Raw genomic sequence first — 17,786 nt, 5'->3', positions numbered from 1 at the left:
GGGAATTAACCTGTCCTGTTCGAGTGCCTGCTTGGCTGTCTGCTGTACCAGCCCTGTGCACTGCTGATCTGGTGAGAGCTCTGACAAGCCACATGTCCTGAACCAGCAGCACAAGAGGAGTGCCGCTTTAACTTGGCCTAGACTTCTTTACATTGCTACTTTTCCTGACCCATTGGTTCGCCAGTCTCCTTGGAACCGCATCTCCTGCTGCAAGTTCTCCCATCAACATCTGCTGGCACTCGTGTTCCTCCTGTACCGCTTTCAGTGGGGCCTGCGCTAGAGATATAAGAGAGGCCGACCTTGTCATTTCAGTCTTTTATCAGGTAAGGGACAGGCAGCTTCAATGCAATGTTCCTCAGCACACAAAAATGCCTGCTTTAATGTGCACAAGAATGTGAACAGACCCTTTGGATAACCGAAAATAAACTGGTAGTAGCAAGTGATGGTCTTGTTTCTTGTTGTGAAAACCGGGCTCTTTCTAATCTCCTACAAGAAGACCAACTGCCCAAGGCAATTTTCCACCTTGTTAGAAATATTTCTGGACATATTTCTGAACATTTCTGCTTTCTGAAATAAAGATAAGGAATATAAACATAAACGTAAGGAAGAAAAATACTGCACATGTGATGCATAGTATGTCATCCAGATAATGTGGTGAACATCATTTAAAGACAAGCAGAATTTTATTGACCCAATCTTCTTGGGCAGATACCTGCTTGGCCTGCTCCTGGCTGATAATACAATTATTTAATTATTACACATATGCCTACTCTGAAGATACAACTGTATCTTGTATAAAAGCTCCTTTAGCAGGAGTAAGCTTTGCTTTGATGACAAGACATTTAGATCCTTTACAGAAATTATGCATGACAGGAAAATTGTTAACAGCCTGGAATATAGCATATAAGATACTAGAGGTTGGTAAGACCGAAACTATCAAACACAGAGACAGCCTAGCAACTAGCATTTTCACGAGGAGGCCAGCAAGGGCAGCCTTCCTAGTTCTATAGGTATTGGTTTTAAGGAGAAACTTTGGTGGTCTGGTGATCATTTCTTTTACTTTTTTGTTTTAAAGTAGAAAAAGAACAGAAATTTTAAAAATCTTGTATTTGTATAAAATCCTTATTTTACAAATAGATGTTTTATGTAGGGTGCATTCATGGTGTGAAATTGTTCATTTGTTTTGTTCTCCTAAGTATTGTGCCTAAACAAGCAATATATTTGGAAAACTCTATACATTTCCTATAAAGACTTTATTTTTTTTTCTACTTTTTATGTAATCCTATTATCCCATATCCTATAAAACTATTATCATGTGAAAAAAATGCACAGTCCCACTTTGTAAAAGATATTTCTTTATGCATGCCTTATATAAAAAGCATTTATTTGTAGGGTAATTACATATTACAACAAGCTTAAAGGAATCAAACATGTATATAGGAATAATTACTATCATTACTTAACACAGCTTATTATTTCCGTATACAGATGAGGATCACTGGCTTCTGCTGCCCCTTGTTGTAAGGAAATCATTGCTGACAGGCTTGGAAATCATTTGTTGGTTGCTATAAAGCCTTTCACTGCTAAGGAGAAATAACAACACAGTCAAATACAAGAGTGTATATTGAGAAGCTTGCAAGTTTACCAGAAAGGACAATTACAGCTGTCATTAGAGCTTTTCATAAGAGGACACAGTAATTAGCTGTGAATGTGCTACGTCAACAGTATGTTGATGATTCTATGGTTACTGAGACCAGACAATGTTCTGATGGGTAGAAGGCTGTACATGTATGTGACCAAAGTCACAAAGCTCACTACATTGCAGTTTTAGAAGGCATGTGACCACCACAGAACTTACTTTGGTCATACACTGAAACATGCAGGTCTTTAACCACTTAAGGACAGGAAGATTTTCCCCCTTAACCACCTCAATACTGGGCATTTTCACCCCCTTCCTGCCCAAGCCATTTTTCAGCTTTCAGCACTGTCGCACTTTGAATGACAATTGCGCGGTCATACAACACTGTACCCAAATGATATTGTTATTGTTTTTTTCCCCACAAATAGAGCTTTCTTTTAGTGGTATTTGATCACCTCTGCGTTTTTTATTTTTTGCGCTATAAACAAAAGAAGAGTGACAAGTTTAAAAAAAAAACACAATAATTTTGACCTTTTGCGATAATAAATATCCAATTTTTTTTTCTTTAAAACAAATTTTTTCTCAGTTTAGGCCGATATGTATTCTTGTACATATTTTTGGTAAAAAAAAATCGCAATAAGCATATATAGATTGGTTTGCGCAAAAGTTATAGCGTCTACAAAATAGGGGATAGTTTTATAACATTTTTATTTTTTTTAAATTTTTTTACTGGTAATGGCGGCGATCTGCGATTTTTATCGTGACTGCGATATTGCGGCGGACACATCGGACACTTTTGACACATATTTGGGACCATTCACATTTATACATCCGTGCTATAAAAATGCATTGATTACTGTATAAATGTGACAGGCAGTGAAGGGGTTAACACTAGGTGGTGATCGAGGGGTTAACTGTGTTGCTAGGGAGTGATTCTAACTGTAGGGGGCGGGGACTCACTAGGGGAGGAGACCGATCGGTGTTCCGCTGTACTGGGAACACATCATCGGTCTCCTCTCCTCTGACAGGACCGTGGATCTGTGTGTTTACACACACAGATCCATGGTCCTGCTGTGTTAACGGTAATCGCGGGTGCCCGGCGGACATCGCGGCCGCCGGGCACGCGCACCGGGTGCCTAGTGACACGGCGGGCGCGCGCGATCGCCGGTGCGCGCGCGCGCGCCCCCTGGTGGCCTAGGAAAGCGAGGACGTCATATGACGTCCGCCCGCAACGAGAGCTGCGCCGCCTGGCCGTCAATTGACGGCCGGCGGTCGGGAAGCAGTTAATGACCAGGCCGTTTTTTGCAATAAAGCACTGCATCGCTTTAACTGACAATTGCGCGGTCATGCGACGCTGTACCCAAACAAAATTGACGTCCTTTTTTTCACACAAAGAGAGCTTTCTTTTGGTGGTATTTGATCGCCTCTGTGGTTTTAATTTTTTGAGCTATAAACAAAAAAAGAGCGACAATTTTGAAAAAAAGCAATATTTTTTACTTTTTGCTGTAATAAATATCCCCAAAAAATATATAAAAAAAAATTTTCTTCCGCAGTTTAGGCCGATATATATATATACATATTTTTGGTAAAAAAATTTGCAATAAGCATATATTGATTGGTTTGCGCAAAAGTTTTATAATTGGTTAAATTTGGCCTTCTATGAGGCTTTTCCACCAGACACTAGGATCAAAGGCAGACCTGGTTACATGCGCTTTACCCCTGCAGGGGTCCAGCTATCTGGTGAGTGTGGAACCGAGAAGGGAACATGAGTGTTATTCACTTTTCTGCACAGGAGCTGTGATCGATTTACTGCATAAATCACCTTGGAATTCTGCACAAGTCACTTTGGAAAGTCACTTATAAAGACATTATATATATTAATCACTTTGGAAAGCTAACTAAAGGATATTCATATTGTATATATGCATTTATGTTGCCTTTTACACATTTCAATATCTTTATTTAATTTTGCCAGCAATTTATATGTATATTTACATGCATGTTTAATTAAGGATTTGTTGATATGTGGCATATATAAGCATTTGCATTATTTCACAGTTATATGAAGGTTTATACATGTTAGCACACAGCAGGAATTTGATTGGACCGTAAGAGGTCACCACACATTTGTGTTTTTTTGGCAGCGCTATTTCACCCCATTATATGTATATTTGTAAAAGTTATAGCATCTACAAAATAGGGAATAGATTTATGGCATTTTTATTATTATTATTTTTACTAGTAATAGCGGTGATCTGCGATTTTTAGCAGGACTGCAACATTGCGGCGGACAGATCGGACACCTAACTGACATTTTTGACACTTTTTTGGGAACCGGTGACATTATTAAGTGTTCTTGCATAGCAAGACCACTTACTGTTATCTCACATATATATTATTCTTATTATTATAGCCAAATTTACCACCCTAACTCCTCCCACAGTTTTTACACTACATAGACAAGTAATATACCGAAACATGCGGATTGTTCCCGAATGGTGTGCTATTACTTTGTGGAACGTTTCGCCGAATAGTTCACGAAATATCGTCGTTTTTGCGGCAAAATTGGTCCCATAGGAATGAATGGGGAAACTAGAGTGGGAGATGACAAAAGCTGGAAAATCAGAACATGATTTCTAAACTGCCGCCACTCCCTCATTTTCAAGCCCACCTACACAAATCTTATATCAAAACGTTCAGCTATCCCTGCTGCCACTAAACATGTCCACGGCTAAGCCATAGTCCTGATAGTTTTCACAATATGACCATTTGTTTGCAACTCACGCTGTCCATTGACATTCATTGAAACTACACTCTAGCCCCCTCCAAATTTGAAGGGCAATTTCTAAACTGCGACTGTGCCTTCATTTTTAATATTTCAGAGACATACTATACATCAAAATCTAGGTCTGGGTCTTGTGATTCTCACAATATAAAGATCTTCGCTGTAGGATGTATAGTTTTTAAAATACGGCCATTTGTTTAGAGGTCATTTCAGGAAATTTTAGCCATTAATCAGAGTGTACTGTTAGTGTTTGTTTTGTTGCCATGGTTACCAAAGCTTCTGTTATACACAGGGGGGGAGGTGGCTGGAGCATCTCAGCTGATTACAGAGCCCGGGGGAGGGGACAGACACACCATGTACTGATTTATAATAGAGGAATATGATGGGGCAGTTTTGATGGGGTAATTCTGATGGGGCAGTTTTGATGAAGCAGTATTTGGGAAGCATAAACAGGGCATGAGCGTTGCTAGGAAACAGTGGTTGTAAACACAAGATGCTGAGACACCCCAAATGCATGTGACTTCATCTGCTAGACTTGATAATGCTTGTAGACTCCTCCCACAGTTTTTACACTACAGAGACAAGTAATATACCGAAATGAGCGGATTGTTCCCGATTGGTGTGTTATTACTTTGTGGAATGTTTCGCCGAATGGTCAGGGCCGTCTTTAGCGCAGGGCAAACGGGGCACTTGCCCCGGGCCCAATCTTTGTTGGGGGGCCCGCACCAGGCGTGAATTGGGGCCCCGATCACAACTTTGCAGAGCGCACAGAGGACATGGGAGGATGTATTCCTCGCTAGCCAGCTGAGAGGGGGCGGGGCCGGGAGCTCCACTGATGCTCTGACCCCGCCCACGTGCAGCCTGTGTACTCGGAAAAGAGCTTCTGTAGTGAGAGCCAGTGATCGGAGTGCGACTGTCAGTGGAGCTTCCGGCCCCGCCCCCTCTATACTGCCTGGTGAATACAGAGGTCCGGGGGCGGGGCCGGGAGCTCCAATGACACTCCCACTCCGATCACTGGCTCTCACTACAGGCGCTCTATTCCCAGTACCCAGGCTGCACGTGGGCGGGGTCAGAGCGTCAGTGGAGCTCCCGGCCCCGCCCCTCTCAGCTGGCTAGTGCGGAATACATCCTCCCGTGTCCTCTGTGCGCTCTGCAAAGCTGTCATCGGGGTGACCATTCACGGGTGATGTGGGCCCAGGGCCCACCCAACAAAGCATCAGTGGAGCTCCCAGCTGCTTTAGTGAGAGCAGAGAGTGGAAGCCCCGCCCACAGTCCTGAATGTATGTAGTAAGTTTGGCTGGCCAGGTATGTCCTTACAACCATAGAATGCCTGACTGTTTAAACCCTGAGCTGTGTTATTTAACTGTAAAGCTGTGCATTGCTGAAAGTTCTCTGACCATCTCCTGTATAATGTCTGCAGTCTCTGATTGTCTCCTGCAGTATGTCCGCAGTCTCTGGTAATCTCCTGCAGTATGTCCGCAGTCTCTGATTGTCTCCTGCAGTATTTCCGCAGTCTCTGATTGTCTCCTGCAGTATGTCCGCAGTCTCTGATTGTCTCCTGCAGTATGTCCGCAGTCTCTGAGTGTCTCCTGCAGTATGTCCGCAGTCTCTGATTGTCTCCTGCAGTATGTCCGCAGTCTCTGAGTGTCTCCTGCAGTATTTCCGCAGTCTCTGATTGTCTCCTGCAGTATGTCCGTAGTCTCTGATTGTCTCCTGCAGTATGTCCGCAGTCTCTGAGTGTCTCCTGCAGTATTTCCGCAGTCTCTGATTGTCTCCTGCAGTATGTCCGCAGTCTCTGATTGTCTCCTGCAGTATGTCCGCAGTCTCTGGTAATCTCCTGCAGTATGTCCGCAGTCTCTGATTGTCTCCTGCAGTATGTCTGCAGTCTCTGATTGTCTCCTGCAGTATGTCCGCAGTCTCTGGTAATCTCCTGCAGTATGTCCGCAGCCTCTGATTGTCTCCTGCAGTATGTCCGCAGTCTCTGATTGTCTCCTGCAGTATTTCCGCAGTCTCTGATTGTCTCCTGCAGTATGTCCGCAGTCTCTGATTGTCTCCTGCAGTATGTCCGCAGTCTCTGATTGTCTCCTGCAGTATGTCCGCAGTCTCTGATTGTCTCCTGCAGTATTTCCGCAGTCTCTGATTGTCTCCTGCAGTATGTCCGCAGTCTCTGATTGTCTCCTGCAGTATTTCCGCAGTCTCTGATTGTCTCCTGCAGTATGTCCGCAGTCTCTGATTGTCTCCTGCAGTATGTCCGCAGTCTCTGATTGTCTCCTGCAGTATGTCCGCAGTCTCTGATTGTCTCCTGCAGTATGTCCGCAGTCTCTGATTGTCTCCTGCAGTATGTCCGCAGTCTCTGATTGTCTCCTGCAGTATGTCCGCAGTCTCTGATTGTCTCCTGCAGTATGTCCGCAGTCACTGGTAGTCTCCTGCAGTATGTCCGCAGTCTCTGATTGTCTCCTGCAGTATGTCCGCAGTCTCTGATTGTCTTCTGCAGTATGTCCGCAGTCTCTGAACCTCTCCTGTAGTATGTGTATTAATGTGCCCCTTTACTTGCTCAATTATTTGGGATTGCTCCACTGCTCAGTGAGAGGTAATGATGTGCATGAACCTCTAGCAACCAATCAGCAAACAGTAGTGATCTGCTTTAATCTCTAGCAACCAATCAGTAAGTGCTAATGATGTGCTGTAACCCCTAGCAACCAATTAGTGAGCGCTAATAATGTACATTAACCTCTAGCAACCAATCGGCAAGCAGAAATTATGTGTTGTAACCTCTAGAAACCAGCCATTGAGCAGTAATGATAGGCTGTAACCTCTGGCAAACAATTGCAATCGCTGTGTGATCTGCTGCAGTAAACTGATTTTGAGTCTACCTGCTATTTTTTGTATGTCTCAGAATGGAGGGGGGGCCCCAAGAAAATGTTTGCCCAGGGCCCAATCAAAATTAAAGAAGGCCCTGCGAATGGTCCACTAAATGACGTTTTTGCGGCGAAATTGGTCCCATAGGAATGAATGGCGAAATGTTCAAAACTAGAGTGGGAGGTGACAAAAGCTGACAACCCCATGATTAGCCAAAATATTATGACCACCCCATGATCAGCCAAAACATTATGACCGCCCCATGAAAAAAAAAATATTTTTGAAAAAAAAAAAATCATTTTTTAAAAAAAAAAAAAATTCATTTTTGAAAAAAAAAATATTTATTTTTGAAAAAAAAAATTTTTGAAAAAAAAAAATATTTTTGAGAAAAAAAAAATTATTTTTGAATAAAAAATATTTTTGAAAAAAAAATCATTTAAAAAAAATCATTGAAAAAAATGTTCAGCTCTTTCAGCTAATGATGGGACTTCAACTGTTTTACTACTATTTATACTTTTTAAAATATTAAGCTTTTTAACACTTTTCACAGTTACTTAAGCCACTCCACCCAGTTACTCCGCCCACTCCAGTTGTAGAGGCAAGAACACTTTCACAATTTCCCCAGAAATTGTACCTTTTCTAGTTAAGTGTTCTTGCATAGCAAGACCACTTATTGTTATCTCACATATATATTATTCTTATTATTATTATAGCCAAATTTACCACCCTAACTCCTCCCACAGTTTTTACACTACATAGACAAGTAATATACCGAAACGTGCGGATTGTTCCCGAATGGTGTGCTATTACTTTGTGGATTGTTTCGCTGAATGGTTCACGAAATATCGTCATTTTTGCGGCGAAATTGGTCCCATAGGAATGAATGGGGAAACTAGAGTGGGAGATGACAAAAGCTGGAAAATCAGAACATGATTTCTAAACTGCCGCCACTCCCTCATTTTCAAGCCCACCTACACAAATCTTATATCAAAACGTTCAGCTATCCCTGCTGCCACTAAACATGTCCACGGCTAAGCCATAGTCCTGATAGTTTTCACAATATGATTATTTGTTTGCAACTCACGCCGTCCATTGACATTCATTGAAACTACACTCTAGCCCCTTCAAATTTGAAGGGCAATTTCTAAACTGCGACCGTGCCTTCAATTTTAATATTTCAGAGACATGCTATGTATCAAAATCTAGGTCTGGGTCTTGTGATTCTCACAATATAAAGATCTTTGCTGTAGGATGTATAGTTTTTAAAATACAGCCATTTGTTTAGAGGTCATTTCAGGAAATTTTAGCCATTAATCAGCGTGTACTGTGTTTGTTTTGTTGCCATGGTTACCAAAGCTTCTGTTATACACAGGGGGGAGGTGGCTGGAGCATCTCAGCTCTGATTACAGAGCCCGGGGGAGGGGACAGACACACCATGTACTGATTTATAATAGAGGAATATGATGGGGCAGTTTTGATGGGGTAATTCTGATGGGGCAGTTTTGATGAAATAGTATTTGGGAAGCATATGCAGGGCATGAGCGTTGCTAGGAAACAGTGGTTGTAAACACAAGATGCTGAGACACCCCAAATGCATGTGACTTCATCTGCTAGACTTGATAATGCTTGTAGACTCCTCCCACAGTTTTTACACTAAAGAGACAAGTAATATACTGAAACGAGCGGATTGTTCCCGATTGGTGTGTTATTACTTTGTGGTTCACGAAATATCGTCATTTTTGCGGCAATATTGGTCCCATAGGAATGAATGGTGAAATGTTCAATGTCATTTAATTGGTGTCCTATTACCTTGTGGAACTTTGTGAAAAGCTGAAAAATACCAGTGTGAATCCGGCCTCAATGTCATTTAATTGGTGTGATATTACTTTGTGGAACGTTTCGTCGAATGGTTCACGAAATATCGTTGTTTTTGCGGTGAAATTGGTCCTATAGGAATGAATGGCGAAATGTTCAAAACTAGAGTGGGAGGTGACAAAAGCTGACAACCCCATGATCTGCCAAAACATTATGACCGCCCCATGAAAAAAAAAAATTATTTTTGAAAAAAAAAAAAAAATAATTTTTGAAAAAAAAAAAATTAATTTTTGAAAAAAAAAAAATATTTTTGAAACAATAAAAAAAATATTTTTTGAAAAAAAATCATTTAAAAAAAATATTTTTGAAACAATAAAAAAAATATTTTTTGAAAAAAAATATATTTTTTTGAAAAAATCAAAAAAATCATTTTTGAAAAAAAAAATCATTTATGAAAAAAAAAATTAAAAAAAAAAATTCATAATTTTTGAAAAAAAAAATAATTTTTGAAAAAAAAAATTATTTTGAAAAAAAAAAATATTTTGAACAAATAAGATTTTTGAAAAAAAAATTATTTTTGGAAAAAAAATATGTTTTTGAAAAAAAAAATATTTTTGAAAAAAAAAAATTATTGAGAAAAAATTTATTTTTGAAAATATAAATATTTTTGAAAAAATAAAAAAAATCATTTTTGAAAAAAAAAAATCATTTAAAAAAAAAAATCATTTAAAAAAAAAAAATCATTTAAAAAAAAAAATCATTTTTGAAAAAAAAAATAATTTTTGAAAAAAATGTTCAGCTCTTTCAGCTAATGATGGGACTTCAACTGTTTTACTACTATTTATACTTTTTAAAATATTAAGCTTTTTAACACTTTTCACAGTTACTCCAGCCACTCCAACCACACAACAGTTACTCAAGCCACTCCACCCAGTTACTCTGCCCACTCCAGTTGTAGAGGCAAGAACACTTTCACAATTTCACCAGAAATTGTACCTTTTCTAGTTACTATTATTAAGTGTTCTTGCATAGCAAGACCACTTACTGTTATCTCACATATATATTATTCTTATTATTATAGCCAAATTTACCACCCTAACTCCTCCCACAGTTTTTACACTACATAGACAAGTAATATACCGAAACGTGCGGATTGTTCCCGAATGGTGTGCTATTACTTTGTGGAACGTTTCGCCGAATGGTTCACGAAATATCGTCGTTTTTGCGGCGAAATTGGTCCCATAGGAATGAATGGGGAAACTAGAGTGGGAGATGACAAAAGCTGGAAAATCAGAACATGATTTCTAAACTGCCGCCACTCCCTCATTTTCAAGCCCACCTACACAAATCTTATATCAAAACGTTCAGCTATCCCTGCTGCCACTAAACATGTCCACGGCTAAGCCATAGTCCTGATAGTTTTCACAATATGACCATTTGTTTGCAACTCACGCCGTCCATTGACATTCATTGAAACTACACTCTAGCCCCCTCCAAATTTGAAGGGCAATTTCTAAACTGCGACTGTGCCTTCATTTTTAATATTTCAGAGACATACTATACATCAAAATCTAGGTCTGGGTCTTGTGATTCTCACAATATAAAGATCTTCACTGTAGGATGTATAGTTTTTAAAATACGGCCATTTGTTTAGAGGTCATTTCAGGAAATTTTAGCCATTAATCAGAGTGTACTGTTAGTGTTTGTTTTGTTGCCATGGTTACCAAAGCTTCTGTTATACACAGGGGGGAGGTGGCTGGAGCATCTCAGCTGATTACAGAGCCCGGGGGAGGGGACAGACACACCATGTACTGATTTATAATAGAGGAATATGATGGGGCAGTTTTGATGGGGTAATTCTGATGGGGCAGTTTTGATGAAGTAGTATTTGGGAAGCATAAACAGGGCATGAGCGTTGCTAGGAAACAGTGGTTGTAAACACAAGATGCTGAGACACTCCAAATGCATGTGACTTCATCTGCTAGACTTGATAATGCTTGTAGACTCCTCCCACAGTTTTCACACTACAGAGACAAATAATATACCGAAACGAGCGGATTGTTCCCGATTGGTGTGTTATTACTTTGTGGAATGTTTTGCCGAATGGTCCACGAAATGACGTTTTTGCGGCGAAATTGGTCCCATAGGAATGAATGGCGAAATGTTCAAAACTAGAGTGGGAAGTGGCAAAAGCTGACAACCCCATGATCAGCCAAAACATTATGACCACCCCATGATCAGCCAAAACATTATGACCGCCCCATGTAAAAAAAAAAATAATATTTTTGAAAAAAAAAATAAATTTTTGAAAAAAGTAAAAAAATAATTTTTGAAAAAAAAAAATCATTTTTGAAAAAAAAAATAAAAATTTTTGAAAAAAAAAATATTTTTGAAAAAAAAAAAATTATTTTTGAAAAAAAAAAAATATTTTTGAAAAAAAAATTTCTTTTAAAAAAAAAATTATTTTTGAAAAAAAAATATATTTGAAAAAAAAAATATTTTTGAAAAAAAAAAATTATTTTTGAAAAAAAAATTACTTTAAAAAAAATAATAATTTCGAAAAAAAAATTATTTTTGAAATAAAAAAATTACTTTTAAAAAAAAATAATTTTTGAAGAAAAAAAAATCATTTTTGATTAAAAAAAATTCATTTTTGAAAAAAAAAATTACTTTTGAAAAAAATGTTCAGCTCTTTCAGCGAATGATGGAACTTTTTTACTACTATTTATACTTTTTAAAATATTAAGCTTTTTAACACTTTTCACAGTTACTCAAGCCACTCCACCCCACCCAGTTACTCCGCCCACTCCAGTTGTAGAGGCAAGAACACTTTCACAATTTCCCCAGAAATTGTACCTTTTCTAGTTATTATTATTATTATTATTAATAATTCAAAATGCTAACCACAACATACAAGGTCATCCACAACATCGCCCCCAGCTACATCACCAACCTCTTCTGCAGATATCGCCCAAATCGTCCCCTCCGCTCCTCCCAGGACTTCCTGCTCTCTAGCTCCCTTGTTACCTGCTCTCATGCTCTCCTTCAGGACTTCTCCAGAGCCTCTCCCATCCGCTGGAATTCCCTGCCCCGGTAAATCCGATCCGCCCCTAACCTGTCCATCTTTAGGAAATCCCTGAAAACTCCCTTATTCAGGGAAGCCTATCCCACACCCACCTAACAACTGTCCCCGAGCCACCCCCATCAAATCACTCCCCGCATCTATTACCTTTTGTTCCACCACCCCCTTTCTTTAGAATGTAAGCTCTATGAGCAGGCCCGTCCTGTACCTTCTGTGTTGAACTGTACTGTAATTGTGCTGTCCCCCCTCTACACTGTTAAGCGCTGCGTAGACTGTTGGCGCTATATAAATCGTGAATAATAATAATAATTATTATAGTAAATCACTGCTAAAAATATGCACTGTTATTAACACTGGCAGGGAAGGGGTTATCAAGGGTTATCAAGGGGTTAAATGTGTTCCTTGCAGGTGTTTTCTAACTGTATGGGGATGGGCTGCCTGGGGAAACACACAGATCCATCTTCCTGCATAGCAGAAAGACAGGATCTGTGTGATTTCCCATGTCAGAATGGAGATTTGCTTTGTTTACACAGGCAGATACCTGTTCTGTCACTGCGGGGAATGTTCGCGGATGGCCGGTGGAGATTGAGTCAGCCCCACCCGCTGATTGGCTCCCCCGCTGGCCAGTGGGTGTGCGAGCGCTCCCACAGACTAGAGTTCCCGAGCTAATGTACAGTGACGGAGATTCGTGGGAACGAGCCGACCTGCCGCCATACAATGACGGCAGCTGGTCGGCAAGTACTGGTAGTTAAAGTGGATGTAAACCAGATTCATGAAATTTGACCTGGGCACATATCTGTCGTGTTTTCGTATTTCTCTCTAAAGCACTAATTCCCGTGATTTGTTCTTCTGTTATCAGCATGATAATTCCTGACAAGTTCTCAGACACTGGAGATAAAAGCAGTTGAAAATTTGTGTCGGGGTGGGTGCTATAAATAGAATAGCAGAGAGCTGGTATATTCACAGTACAGCTCTGCAAGTATCTTTGTTCTTCTGCCTATGTGGAGGGGGGAGGGGGGTGTGCCTTTCCTCCAATCACCTGTCACAGTGTATCCCAAGACTCCACTCCCACAGCTGAAACAGGAAGGACAAATTCTAACACGATGTTCACTTTCTAAAGAATATAGCAAGCTGAAGACAGCAGATAGACATGTAAAACTAATGTAGGGAGATTTGTTCCATCCCTGTTTATCATCTGTGGCTGTTCACTTCACTGGGTATATGTGAGGGTTTACATCCACTATAAACAAAAATAGTATGTTTTTTGTAAAATTTCTTTTTTATCTATATTTTTTAAGAAATCAGCAACATTTTGATAATGTTATTAATGTTCATTCATATTTTACTATCAGAACACAATATGGACAAGCTAACTTTAGTCAGCTTCAGCATGGCTGTATGAGAGAAACCAATTTATTTTCCCTTCCACACTAAAAAGCGTGGATGAAGGAATCTCCTATGTCAGCAAATGTGTTCTGATAGAATACCCAAACAGTGATTTTGTCAAGCCAGATAGTGCACCTTGGTTGGCCAGCATAAGGTTAGGCTCACACATGTGCTTCTGCTTTCATGCAATTTTTGGTGCGTTTTTGCAGCACGTTTTTGCTCATCTTCACTGGCATTTAAGCATGTTTTTGATGTGTTGCAATGCATTTTTAATGTGTTTCCATGCTTTTTTTGTTTCTGGTCAGTGACAAGCTATAAAATGTTTATTTGCATAGTGGTAATAGTGCAAAAATGTTTAAATACAGAAGTGTCATTTTATTAAGCATACATTAGCATATGCATTAAAGTTATGTCCAGAAGAAACTAATGTACAGTATGCTTTCTTTTTATGTGTCTGTATAACTGTCCCAGTCCTCATACACCTCACAAACAATGTACTGCCATGCCCTCCCTTGCTTGGTGAATTCTTTGTAGGTGTTGTTGGATGGGTCATAGAAGAAAGGTCTAGCTGGATTAACTCTTTTGTATCAATCATGCTGTGACCTTCTTTCTTATGTACAGCCTATAGAGTAAATGATGCTAGGAGGAGGTGTCTTGTTGTCATGCTACAAAACTTGTCAGAAATGTGCCTAAACACATGTACATGCATTTTGGAAGTGCTTAAATTGAAGTCTATGGAGAAAAAAAGCACACCATCATGACCAAATGAAGCATCTACAGATATTCCAAAATCACACTGTAGAAAAGCACGTAGGTAGGTGTGAAGGGCCCTATAGAAGTGTAAATGGAGCCTAGGTGTACTTTCAGACAAAAGCACCCACTCTACCTGGCCCTCCTAACTTAAACTACCCAACCCCTGCCTCTTTTGTTGGCTGTGCTGCTAAGGTAAGTAAAAGCTATCACCTGCTCTGTTGTTTACCTCCCATATGAGGGCTCAATGCACAGGGCGCTGCTAGTGGTGAAAACATTTTAGCTTAAAAGATCCGAGTATCAAAGCAAGCAATGTCTGTCCTTCTCAGATAAGTAAAGGGTATTTAGGGTAGTTTAGGTAAGGGGGGCTAAGCAGAGCAGGTAAGTGTTCTTTGTCTGACAATACACTTACAGTCTGCATCATTGTATATGAATTGTATATGAATGTAGGGCACTGTAGTGACACCCTACAGCAGGTCTATGGTGCCCTGCACTCACAGGATGGTCTCAATCTACCAGGTTGAGTGACACTGACCATCATTCAATCTGCAGGACCAAGGACAACAATTTTTATTTTTCAAAAAAACCTCTGAGTGGGATAAAAAAAAAAGTCCATACTTAGACTTTAATGTATAACTAAAGGCAAAACTTTCTTCTAGTTGTGGATGGAGTGGAGAGGGATTAGAACACCTGTTTTTGTGCTACCTCTTGTCCCTATTAGGGAGATTCCCCCTCTCTATTCATCCTGTTCAACATTATCCTCAAAAGTGAAAGTAAAAAAAACAACTATTTTTGGTTTGCCCCCAGAACAATAATATAATCTATAAATGGGGACACTAGTTCTGGTGACCTGGGGAGGCCCAATGGATTCCACAAATTTGAAGGGATTTCCTCTCACTTCCTGTTTGGCTATGGGACAGGAAGTGAAGGCATACAGTATCTCCCCAATGGAACACAGATGGCAAAAAAAAAAAACCTGATGGGTATATCCCTCCCTTACTCTATTCAAAATGGAAAAAAAAGTTAGCCCATAGTTCTACTTTAGCCATAACTTCCAGCTGTTCCTCATTTGGCGAGAATGTCCCTCTTCAGAAACAAAATTTCTCTGTACTTCTTTGTTCCTTAGTTGTCCCTTTTTTGGTCTGATGTATAGAACTCAATAAAAGAATACAATTTAACTATCAAAAGTAGTGGTTATATAACATTAAATCTTTCATCCAACCTCTAGATGATTGCATTTTTTCTTTTAGTATAAAGAGAAAAGTATTGGTGAAAAATAAATTAATTCCAGGTTGAACTAACCATTCTTTGCATATTAATACTCTGATCGGCGTGGCAAGGGGAATGTTCTTTGTCCTAAAAGGTTTGCTTTGTACTAAAAGGTGTCCCACTTTCTCATCTCACAAAGGTGAAAGCTGTGGTACAGCTAACTAAACAAGAAAAATTGCTGGTGGTTTCATGTTTGCAAAATATATATAGAGTCTTTTGACTTCCCTTTATTTCCAAGGCACCCCTTGCTGAATTAGGCACACATGTCAGTGAATGATGAGAAGAAAAAAATAAATTTGAAACTCTTAAAGATTTTTGGGGTTGCAGTGTAAGGCGCCTTTCACACGGACGGATAGAATTGTGCTTTTAGCTGTGGATTTTCTAGTTTTCTACTGCAGCTAAAATCACACAATGATTTCCTATGGCCCCATTCACACACTGTGTTTAGCTGCGATTTAGTTACACGTGGTTTGGTGCGGATAGAAAAAATAGAATTGACTGCGTCCAGGAACGATTTAGCGCAGCTATATGCACATAACCGCAGGTAATCGCAGTCTTTTGTGCCAACTGCGGATAGCAACCTGAGAAAAAAAAAGAACAACAGGAAGCACATCATAAGCAGTAGGTATACCTGGGAAATGACACAGGAAGTTCAGAGGGATAGAGGAAAGAGGAGAAGGCAACATGGCGGCATGAGATATCTCCCATGAGGCCATTATAGCCCTGGTGCATGCCCGACTAGAGTTATGTGACTCAGAATGCCCAGGATATGCCAACCGAGTGTTGAAGAGATCAAAGTGGGAGGAAGTATACAGATTTGTCACACCGAACTGGGACGATATGTCTGTAACTGAATAGGATAACCGAGGTGAGAGCAACTTTTGTTGTGTCTATGTAGCAGGGTACAAATGCATCATAGCTGTTTCCCATACCAACCAAACTTTAACCACAAGCTGAAGATTTACCCCCTAAATGACCAGGCCATTTTTTGGTGATACAGCACTGCGTCACTGACAATTGTGCAATGCTACAAACCAAAATTGTTGTTCTTTTATTTTTTCTAAACAAATACAGTGTCTTTGGGAAAGGTTTATGGCATTTGTATTTTTTTGTCTGTACTAGTATTGTGATCTGTGAAAAAAAAAAATTGCGGGAGGGACAGCGACATTTTGGCAGACAGATTGCACACTTTTGACCCTTTTTTTTTTTTGGGACCTGTGACAGTAGTAGTCAGAGTTAAAAAATAGCCACTGATTACTGTATTCATGTCACTGGCAGTGAAAGGGGTCAATACTACGGGAAATCAAATGGTTGGTGTCTCCCCTAGAAGTGTTTCTTGGATGGGGGGGAGAGCAGATCTCTCTCAACTTTTGTTCCTAACATGCGTTATATTTGATATATAACAAATTTATACAATGAAATATATATTGCAGGAAAGGAGGTTTATACACGATGGAGGTCCCTACGCGACCGGTACAAGAAGGAACTAAATGAAGAGAGGTCTGCAGATAGAAGCAGAGCACCCTAAACTCATCGTAGGTCTAACCCCCATGCAGAGGCTATGTATACACACCGCTCCTTCACCACTCCAAAGATGCTGCTAGCAGGATTTTTGTTTGCGTCTTGCCAGCACACCGCTCCAGTGTGAAAGGTGTCTAAACCCTTTTTTTTTAATGTTCCCCCAGCTCCAGATAGAGGCCTATTCTGTAGTGTGCACATGACAGTATTCTGTAAACACTAAAACCATGGTATTTTTTTAAACTTGTAATGTTGTTATTCTTACCAAGAACTGTCTCAAGTGTTCCTGCAAGAGCAAGGCGTGCAAGTTCATCACCAGAAAATGATGACGCTGACCCAAGTCAAGAAACCAATTCAGAGACAGTTTCATCCCAAGATTATCAAACGGTCACTCAAGAACCTGCGGTATGTATTTTCAAAATGTCACAACCTCCATCCACAATAAACTTATTACTTACATATTACAATGGCAGCGGGTGTTGGTACACAACAGCTTCTTTTTTTGGGGCAAAGTACCACATCAGTACTTCTGGCTTTGGAGGTCTTGCTGCAAATACAGTGGCATTGTTTTTTTGGGACAAAAACAAGTGCCTGTGTCTGATCTATTCAAAAGAGGTGCTGCAAGCTCTGACATGACTTCAATATTTGGGCAAGCATCAGGTTTATCAGTATGCTGTCCACCA

The 17,786-nt window shown here is 39.9% G+C and overlaps 1 long non-coding RNA gene across 1 annotated transcript in view; it reads left to right on the top strand.

Annotated features, from left to right (window-relative positions):
* LOC141102567 (uncharacterized) overlaps positions 1 to 17,120 on the top strand; it is a 105,422-nt gene extending 88,302 nt beyond the window's left edge. Inside the window, exon 3 of the long non-coding RNA XR_012235156.1 lies at positions 17,019 to 17,120. This is a non-coding gene — a long non-coding RNA (uncharacterized lncRNA). The remainder of the gene's footprint in view (positions 1 to 17,018) is intronic.
* The last annotated feature ends 666 nt before the right edge of the window (positions 17,121 to 17,786 follow it).

This window comes from Aquarana catesbeiana, linkage group LG01 (genome assembly GCF_042186555.1).
Source record: "Aquarana catesbeiana isolate 2022-GZ linkage group LG01, ASM4218655v1, whole genome shotgun sequence".
Lineage (NCBI taxonomy): Eukaryota > Metazoa > Chordata > Amphibia > Anura > Ranidae > Aquarana > Aquarana catesbeiana.
The sequence above is the reverse complement of the archived record's forward strand: the minus strand, read 5'-3'. Positions and strand labels throughout refer to the sequence as shown.